The 9,309-nt window shown below is 42.6% G+C and overlaps 1 long non-coding RNA gene across 1 annotated transcript; it reads left to right on the top strand.

Annotated features, from left to right (window-relative positions):
• Positions 1-8,763: 8,763 nt before the first annotated feature.
• Positions 8,764-9,218, top strand: LOC109862937. The gene is made up of 3 exons (XR_002251256.1): positions 8,764-8,860; positions 8,945-9,068; positions 9,154-9,218. It is a non-coding gene; the product is annotated as an uncharacterized LOC109862937 (long non-coding RNA).
• Positions 9,219-9,309: the final 91 nt, after the last annotated feature.

Below are 9,309 nucleotides of genomic sequence, written 5' to 3'. Positions count from 1 at the left end.
AATTTAAATAATATTAAGTTTCTGTGCGGCAGTTTTTTATAAACATTATATTATTAAAGAGTGTTATCAACATAATGACAACACTTATAGTTTTAAGATATTACTTTTAAAAAATCACGAAAAAATTATCGGTAAATATAGTTAAATATGGGTAAATATACCGGTATTATCGTATACCGGTATATCTGCATTTCGGTTTGCATAAGGGTTTTCATACCATTACCCAAAAATATCGGTAAAATACTGGTATTTTGCATACCGGTATAAGTCCCTGCTTGAGGTACTCAAGCGCACAAATAACGCCGCGGGCTTCCGCGTCAAAAATAGTGGAATTACTGTAAATGCGTTCATAATGGACGAGATCGGGTTCGTCTGAGACCACAGCAAAGCCAACTGCTGGTGGTGTTTCATCCGAGCCCGGGGAAAGAGACCCGTCAGTGAAAAATATCCTGGTAAGGCCATGGTCTCTGAAGAAACCTTCGAGATACTGCTGGGGGTTTTCGGCCCGACGCGCAAGGAAGCCAGTGTTAGTGTCAGTGTCACACTTGAAGAACCTAACGTGGTACGGGAGGCCGAGGTTACCCGGGAGTGAGAACTTCGCGACATCTTTAACAATGTGCTGGAGTTCCCGATACACCGTGAAGAGACCAAACGCGTTGTCAGCACAGATAGGTTCCCAAGTCTCGACAGTGCTCCTCAGTAGCCGTCCCAAAGGATGGCTTGACCTAGCACAAACCCTGCAAACATATTTGCTAATAAGATACTTGCATCTATACTGTAGGGGTTGTTCGCCTACCACATCTAGTAACACATTTGTCGGTGTAGTGCGCATAAGGCCACACACAACCCTGGCACAGACAAACTGCAGGCGGTCGAGTACTAGCTCTTCGCGTGACCCGAGAGAGTAGGTTACGTGGCAACCCCACTCCAGAACGGACCTGACCAGTCCTTTATATGCGGTTAACAAGATGGTAGGGTGTGTTCCCCACTTTATTCCTGCTAACCTTAAGAATATTTATACGATGCCCACCTTAAGAATATTTATACGAGGGAGGACTCGTTTCCTCATCTCGGCCACGTGCTTTTTCCATTTTAGGGAGTAATCTATGTAAACTCCTAGAAACCTAACTGTCTACTCGATGTTAAGTTTAGTTCCTGCCAAGGAAATGTTCACGTTCTTCTTCTTTAGGAGCCACTTCATGTTCCTTAAAGGGCACAGTGAGTAAAACGTAGCCACAGACTTACTGGGTGACACTTGGAGTCCTAGGGTGGTTAGGTGTGACTGTACTTGGTCGAGAGCGGTATTTAGTTGCTGGGCAACAATCGAAACAGAGGGGTTGGAACAGAAAATCATTACATCGTCGGCGTAAACAAGGGCGTTTACAGACGCCGGTAGACAGGCTTCGACACGGGACATGTAAATATTAAATAGTGCGGGACTCAGGACAGAGCCCTGCGGCAACCCTCGTTCTGTGTTTCGGGTCTGAACATAGACCCCCGATGCGTATCCTTCTAACTTCCTGAGGCTAATCACTGAGGTCAAGAAAGCTACCATTCGAGGGAGGATCCCGAAGAAAGAGAGCATGGTCAGCAGTGTCGATGGCACGACATTGTCGAACGCCCCCTCGATGTCAAGGAAAACGGCACCTGTAACCTGTCTGGAGTTATTAGCCGCTTTTATTTTAGACACAAGCATGGACAGACTATCAGTACAGGAGAACCCTCGTCTAAAGCCAAACTGGTGGGGAGAGAGAATACCGTTATTTTCAATCCACCATTCAAGTCGGCGACACATTACTTTCTCCATTACTTTGAGGAGGTTATTTGCTAGAGATATGGGTCTGTATGCTTCCTTGCGTCCCGGCTTGGGAATAAAAATGACAAAGTAGTTTTTCCACGCAGTTGGATAAACCTCGAGAATACATTGAATTAAGAAGACTGATTATGTACACATGGAGGGCCGGGGGGAACTGGGTGATAATGAAGTTCGTGATTAAGTCGGGCCAGGGGCCGACCGGATTTTAAGGGACTTTATCACGGAATAATACTCATCAGGAGTAATTTGGCTATCCATATACTCATTGCTAAGGTTGGTGTTTAGCTGATTTAACGACTCAAGAAAAGTGGGGTGGTTCTGAGAGGGAGGGGGGTCACATGAGGCAATCTTATCGAATGCCTTCTGAAAGCCCTCAAGGTCAAAGCAATTTTTGTTACTCTCGTTTCTGGGTTTATTGCGTGCACAAGAAAAGGCCTTGACCGTGTTCTACACCGACTCAACATCAGAATTGGCGTGTAGAGAGCCACAAAAAATCCGAAAGGCTTGGCGTTTCTTTTTTCTTAAGGCTTTAGACACCTCTTTAGCCACTTGACAGTAGTTATCTAGGTTATTGATGTTGGGATGAGAACGAAACTGAGCAAAGGCGGCCCTCTTCCGAGAAAAAATCTCAGAGCAGGAAGCGTCCCACCAGGGTGTGGGGGGTCTTCTAGAGGACTTAGAGGTGGTTGTGCGAACTGCACCCGCACTCAGAAGTGCCTCATCTACGAGAGATACTAACCGAACGTAGGTACTATCTACATTTGTCGTGGTGTTTAACGGAGGGAGGGAATCCACTCCTTCTTGGCACAAGGATTAAAACTCACTCCAATTAACTTGTTTAACAGAGTAATAGGGTCGACACACAACGCGGCCAGAAAATCTATCTGAGACAGAAGTGACCACTGGGAAGTGGTCGCTACCGTAATGGTGCTCACACACTCTCCAAGAGCACTGGGGGGCCAAAACGCCAGAAACGAAAGTGAGGTCTATCGCGGACCGCCTGGAGAGGTCGGCAGAGGACCACGTATTACTACCATTGTTGAGAACCACCCAAGAAAAGTTCATTAACGCATGTTCTATGTTTTTCCCTTCTCTGTTAGAGAGAGGGGGTGTGGTGCATTACAGCGGACTCTTTCCGTTGAAATCACATATTATAGCAGGTTGGAATTTGGAGCTTAACTGGAAGAAAGTTTGCCAGAAGGAGGGTGACGTGTAGTTTGAAGAAACCCTAGGTGGGTTATATAACAAAAAGATATAAAGAGACTGAAAGTTAGGGAGAAACAGTTCTAAAACTACGAGTTCTACGCTATTTTCTATGCAGAGGTCAAGTAGCTGAGAAATTTCTGGAACACGAAATCTAATGTGTTTAGCAACAGCGATGGCAACTCTACCCCCGCGACGATTGCGGTCGTGAGATATTATTTCGTGATTTGGGAAAGTGATTATGGAGTTACCATCGAGGTAGGTTTCGCAGAACACAGCAACCTCCGCTATGCAGTCCTGGAGTAGCAGACGCGCCGCATCAAGATTGCGGACCAAGGATCTGCAGTTCCATTGGACTACAGTGAAAGGCTTCATTAAATAATACACAGATAATAGTAGTGAATTTAACTTTGTGAACCGAGAGTACCGTAGAGGTACCTAAGTAATTCCGTGACAATATTTTGCATGTCATTATTACTTAGTTGCGAGATGTTTGTACTAGGAGTGACGTTGAGTTTTTGAAACGCAGAAATAAGTAACTCTTTATCAGAAGATGGTGAAGAGAGTTTATCCTTAGAAGGGTTGTTGCCCGAGGATATTTTTTTTGAGATTGAATCAACAAGAGAATGATTAAGTGAGGCTCGTTTAGTTGAGGATGAAGAGGAGGAGATAATTTTTTCGTTACTACCTCTCAACCTAGGAGCAAAGCGAGCAGGTGGAGGAGGTTTTAGGGAGGCAACCTCCGCGTAAGACAGGTTAGACGTAGGGGAAAGGTCGTACAGATGACTCCCCGAGTTCCCGGGAGTGAGGGGAGACCTAATCAACGGAGAGGGTACCCTCGGGTTGGCTTTAGTCACTCTCTGTGAGAAAGGGGAACCAGATCTGTCAGTTCCAGAGAAACGGAAGACGCCGTTTCCAGGTAAAAACTCCCCTAGCGTGGGAAGAGGTACTGAAATACTGGTCGGATTAGACTCCAAGCCAGAAAGAGTGTTTCCGCTGTCACAAAGACCGGCTGCATCCCGGAAGGAAAGGTCTCTGTAAGCCATCAGTTTATAAATTTCACGTTGCCTCTGGAAAACAGGGCAGCGGAGCTCAGATGCTTGATGGCCGGTGTTACCGGCCTTAGACCGGATGCAATTTATGTACTCATCAAGGACATTAGGGTAGTCTGGTTTAGCATGGCCAGACTTGCCGCACTTCTCACAAAACCTGCGTCGGTCGTCACCAGATTGCTTGCACGAATGTACAGTGTGACCAAACCTCTGACAGAACTCGCAACGCCTGACCTTATAAACATAGGGTGTTAGCGGGAGCCTTTTCCCCATGTACAGGCACGACCGCGGGACCACTGGGGTGCGGAATCGCAAAATGAACTGGTTGGTACTCACATACTTCGAGGTGGAAGTGGGATTTCCCCTTTCCCTGCGAGTAATCCTGACAGCCTCGAAGGGAGGAGTCCACTCCTGGTCCCACCCAGGAGGGGGGCGTAGGCCAGCAAGTAGCTCCTCAACTGTCTCCTCCTCGTCTACGCCTTTTACGACGAACTGTTTTACCACTCTAAATGACGGGACGTGCGCCGTCCACTGTTCATTAGGAGTCACTTTACCGGCGACATCTTGGAAAGCCCTCACGAACCGGTTGGCGTCCCCACCTGTGGGAAAGCAGACTGAGAATCTATTTCTACCAATGACGCGTATATCGAACGCATGCATGAATTGGTTTAAGAGGAGGCGGTTAAGCCTCTTGCCCAGGCCAATAGCACTGAGCGAGGACCCGTTTTTACCTGCACTTTGGTCTCTGGTGGACCCTGTACTTCCCGTTGAGGGAAGCTGTGACCGACACGTTTCAATATGGACCATAAACGGGCCATTGGAGTTCGTGTGGTACCTATTAAGTAACAACTGTCTTTGCCCGCTAGACAGTGTTGAAAACACACGCTTGGGAGGAGGGGTTAAACCCGCGCCGTCCCTTTTTTTGGAAGCCCTACTTCCAGAATCCTTAGAAGCGAGGGAGCTGGAAGGGACGTTTACTAAAGACACGCGGCAAGGGCCGCGATCGCCCCCAGGTACTGCCGCGAGAGCGGGGACCTAACTTACAGAAGAGGGGGTTATGTCCTCCTTAGGTGGGGGGCCCATCTCAAGCATATCAACGTCAGCTTCTTTGCTGGTCATTTTGTAAACACTCGCGTGACCGTTGCACTAGGTCCAAGAAGCAGAACACAGAAAGCCAATAAAAGTTTTACACCACTGCTAGGCTTACGAACAAGTTTTGACGAAACTAAACTTTTGTAGCTTGCTTTCAGAAAGGCAAGATGGCGTCGCCGGGGACGCAGCCACGGGGTGTTAACCCGTTAAGCCGCCCTTTGTCGTAAGAACGACAGATTTTATAAAACACTTTATCTCTTTCGCGCTAATCGACCCGAGTATTACCTGAGGCAGGAAATCCAAATGTTTTCGCCTGAATCACGAAAAATGAACAAAGGAACTAAGGACTGGAAGACACAAAGGACGTGGCTTGTGCGCAGTCTCAGAACGGAATCTTTGCTAGATTCGCATTAGTTTCCGAGATCTTAAGTAACAAAGATCCGCGAAGCATGCATCAAGCTAGCTGAAGCCAGTGTCACACTACGAATTGAGATTGGATTGAAATTTGACCAATCAGAAGAAAGAAAACCAATCCAAGTTTAGTGATTTTTGCTCTGATTGGCCAAATTGCAATCCAATTTCAATCCTAATTCGTAGTGTGACATAGGCTTTACGCGCGTAAGATTGGTCGGCGCGCTTCGCGCGTTCACGGTGTTACTCGTAGCAACGTATGAAAGAGCCGGCACAGGGGGCGGTGAACTCGCGTTTCCTCACTATTTGAGGGAGAGCAGCTCATTAGATTGTGTAGCGCAGGTAAATGCACTTACTTTGGGTTTGTGTTAATTTTGCGTATTGTAATATGCCGCTCGGCGGCTATTTTTTAAGTTATTTTCAGCGTGAAGAGACCAACACACTGTACGTGACCGGCAGGCAAAGAAAAGCGAGAAAGAGAAAAGAAAGAGACAGACAGTGATACAAGAGCGTAAGGTCCTCATACAAGGCACAAGAAGCTCGGCGATAATGTTGACGACGGACCAGAAAACAGGAGATACTAGTACTTCGACTCCGCAAAAACTGGAGCGGAGCTCCCTGTGAAGTTATCAACCCCGTGATGCAGGAAGATGAGCACGAGTAAGCTCATCTACAAAGGAAATTAAGCAGAATGGACCGATACGGCCAGAAAAGAGCCCGCGTCGATGCGTTGCCGATACACACGTGGCCGCTATCAATCATAGCGCCGCAAAAAAAAGAGTATGATTGGCTCATTAGATAGCGCGAAGAACAGCGCATGGCGAGAAGAGCAATTGCCAAAGGAGCCGAATTCATTGTTGCACGTACCGTCAACCCTGCGAGTTCACCGTCTCTTACGCATGTCGTGATGTCGGGATGTAAGACTGTGTGCCAAACAACATCCGAGGAAGACCTGCTAGGATGATCTCAAAAGGGAGAGCAGAATAGTTATCGGTTTGTGGAGAGTCGCTGGCAAACGTAAGTGTGGTTGGTTCTCTTCCGCACTTCTCGCGACCTATATTGTTCGTGAATTGAATCTCGAAGAGCTATCCCGCGAGTTCGATATCGCGCGATATGTTGCCGAAAATATAGTATATTGCGGTTTGCGTTTGTTAAAAATAAGAATAATTATCTTTATTTGCCGCTGCTCTTGTCCCGATCAGTCGCGGTTGCAACAATCCGGGCTTATCTTGTCTCGTCATTCGTGTATGTCGTGTTTTCATTTTTTGTTGTTGTTTGCGTCAATCTCTTCCGTTCGTTATAGTCTCTCTCGCGTGTAATTCTGAAATATCGAATAGCATATCTTTGTACTTTTCCGAATATCGACTAAGAAATTGTGAATATTGCCGAAAATTTGTGACCGACATATGTAACATTTTACCGCGCTCTTTTACCGTATGTATTGTTTTTTTGTTTCATTCTTTTGTCTGTACTGCCGATATCAATTCTGGCTTGCGACCGGTCAGATTCACAAGGGAAGTGACGCAAGTATCCTTCTCCGATTTTGATAAGCTTTGAATATGTTGTAAAGTAGCTAAAAATAAGAGACCCGTATTTTTTTATGTGCTTTCTTGCACGTTTGGGGAGTGATACACCCCTTCGAAAAAAACCAGTTTTTTTATTTTATGCGACTATCATCAAAACGGTAAGAAATATAAAAAAATGTTTCAAATAAAAGTTGCATAGTATTTTATAGGCTTTACAACCGCGTAGTTGGATTTATTTTTCATTTAAATTTTTTTATTTACCTCCACCTGTAATTTTTTTCAATTTTCAAAATTTTTGTAAGGAAACATTGTAGCATTTTTTACGCTGAATTCAACCATATATGATTTTCTTATGTTTCAAAATCGCATTTTTCATAAATAAACCATCAATATCGTATTATATGCGTCGCGCTGCATGACTCATCATTTATATCGCGCTTTAATCGTAATAGGCGATACAAAAATTAAAGAATGAAAATAGTTACGTCGTCACGTATTGGATAAAGTTCTAATCACAGAGCAAAGAGCAAAGTTTAAAAGCGTTGCTAAGACACATCCCTTCCACTGATGCGTTATATTTTACTTATTCTATAATTGTTGTAGATGTTCCATCGCCAGTTGCGCAACGCCCAAGTGCAACTGAAAATAGCACTGTTCCTCTAGTTGTCATCTGTTGCTATGACTCATTGTAGAATGGCTTATATTAATAATCATCGTTCGCAGCGCGTCATATTCAAGTTAGCTATCGTATATTATGCTTGGAAGTTTGGTTTATTATATAGTGACTGTGGAAAAATAATATGTAAAAAGATAATAGTGAGTACGAAATAGTGAGTAAATTCTGACTATTGATTTGATTATATCCAAGATATTTGACTTGACAAATATACAAATATATGTATCTTTCAAATTACAAAGCTGCAACATAATAGTAATAATTCATAAATTAATGAACACAAAAAAAATAACACAAGTAAATTTACTAAACTATAAAGTAAGTATTATTCTTCTTGTACACAAATAAAGTTTAAAACAATATTTATTTATATTTAGTATTTATTTAAAAAACCGGTTTTTGTCGAAGGAGTGTATCACTCCCCAAACGTGCAAGAAAGCACATAAAAACATACGGGTCTCTTATTTTTAGCTACTTCCCAGCAAACACAAAATATAACTGCTATATAACAGGGGAGTAACAAATATAATATAACATTTGTTATACTTGATTTATATTGAGATTATATAATTTTCTCTTATTCATGCAATATAACTCTGTAATAAAATAATTATATATCCCAGCAAACACAAAATATAACTGCTATATAACATGAGAGTAACACATACTATAGCAGTTGTTATACTTGATTATATTAAGATTATATAATTTTCTCTTGTTTATGCAATATAACTTTGTAATGAAATAATTATATAGTCCGTTACTTACTGGCAACAATAATGTAAATGTAATGTAACATGTTATATATGACAAGTTTTACGTCTGCGTTACTGTAATGTGACAAAATTTATATAGATATGAATTTATTGATGAACAGAATTTGAAAATCTTATTTAAAAAGAAAAAAGTATGTATAGTTGTAGAAATATATATAAGTGAAAATAGTGTGATATCTGTAGTACAAACTAGTGTAGAAAGTGTAATGAAAAAGAACAGACTTGTGATGATTTTATGAACACAGCGCGTCAAGAATTTGCAAAGGACTAGCGAAGGTCTAAGAACAAAAGCAGCGGTTTTCCTAACAGTAAGTAGTTAGTTAATTGATACAATTATGGACAAGCAATTGCTACAGTTAATTGGTTCGTTCGTTAATGCTATTTATTTCCAGGAAAAACGCCCCTCTTGTCCTTAAAACCCGGCGCCAACTCTGCAAAATTTTGACATGCTGTGAACATACAATTCTACTATTCCATCCAAGCATTCCCAGCAACATGGCGATATGGCAATGCNAGGTAATTCTTATTAATTTTAATTGAAGTTTATGTTTAATGTGTAACCAAACTATTACAAATAATTATAATTTTCATTATGTTGCAGTAATTTCTTTCGAGCAACAAAAATTTATTAAATATATCAAAAGAAAGAGAGCGCATTACGATTAGGTTAGGGTAAGCTTGAAATAAAATTGAATATTTTTATTCTAAGTGGAGAAGTAGTAGGCTAGTTTTGTTAACTAACTTGCTTTTTGTTGTA

This window comes from Pseudomyrmex gracilis, unplaced genomic scaffold (genome assembly GCF_002006095.1).
Source record: "Pseudomyrmex gracilis isolate BER0280 unplaced genomic scaffold, ASM200609v1 scaffold_2691, whole genome shotgun sequence".
NCBI lineage: Eukaryota > Metazoa > Arthropoda > Insecta > Hymenoptera > Formicidae > Pseudomyrmex > Pseudomyrmex gracilis.
This window is presented reverse-complemented; position numbering and strand designations above follow the sequence as displayed.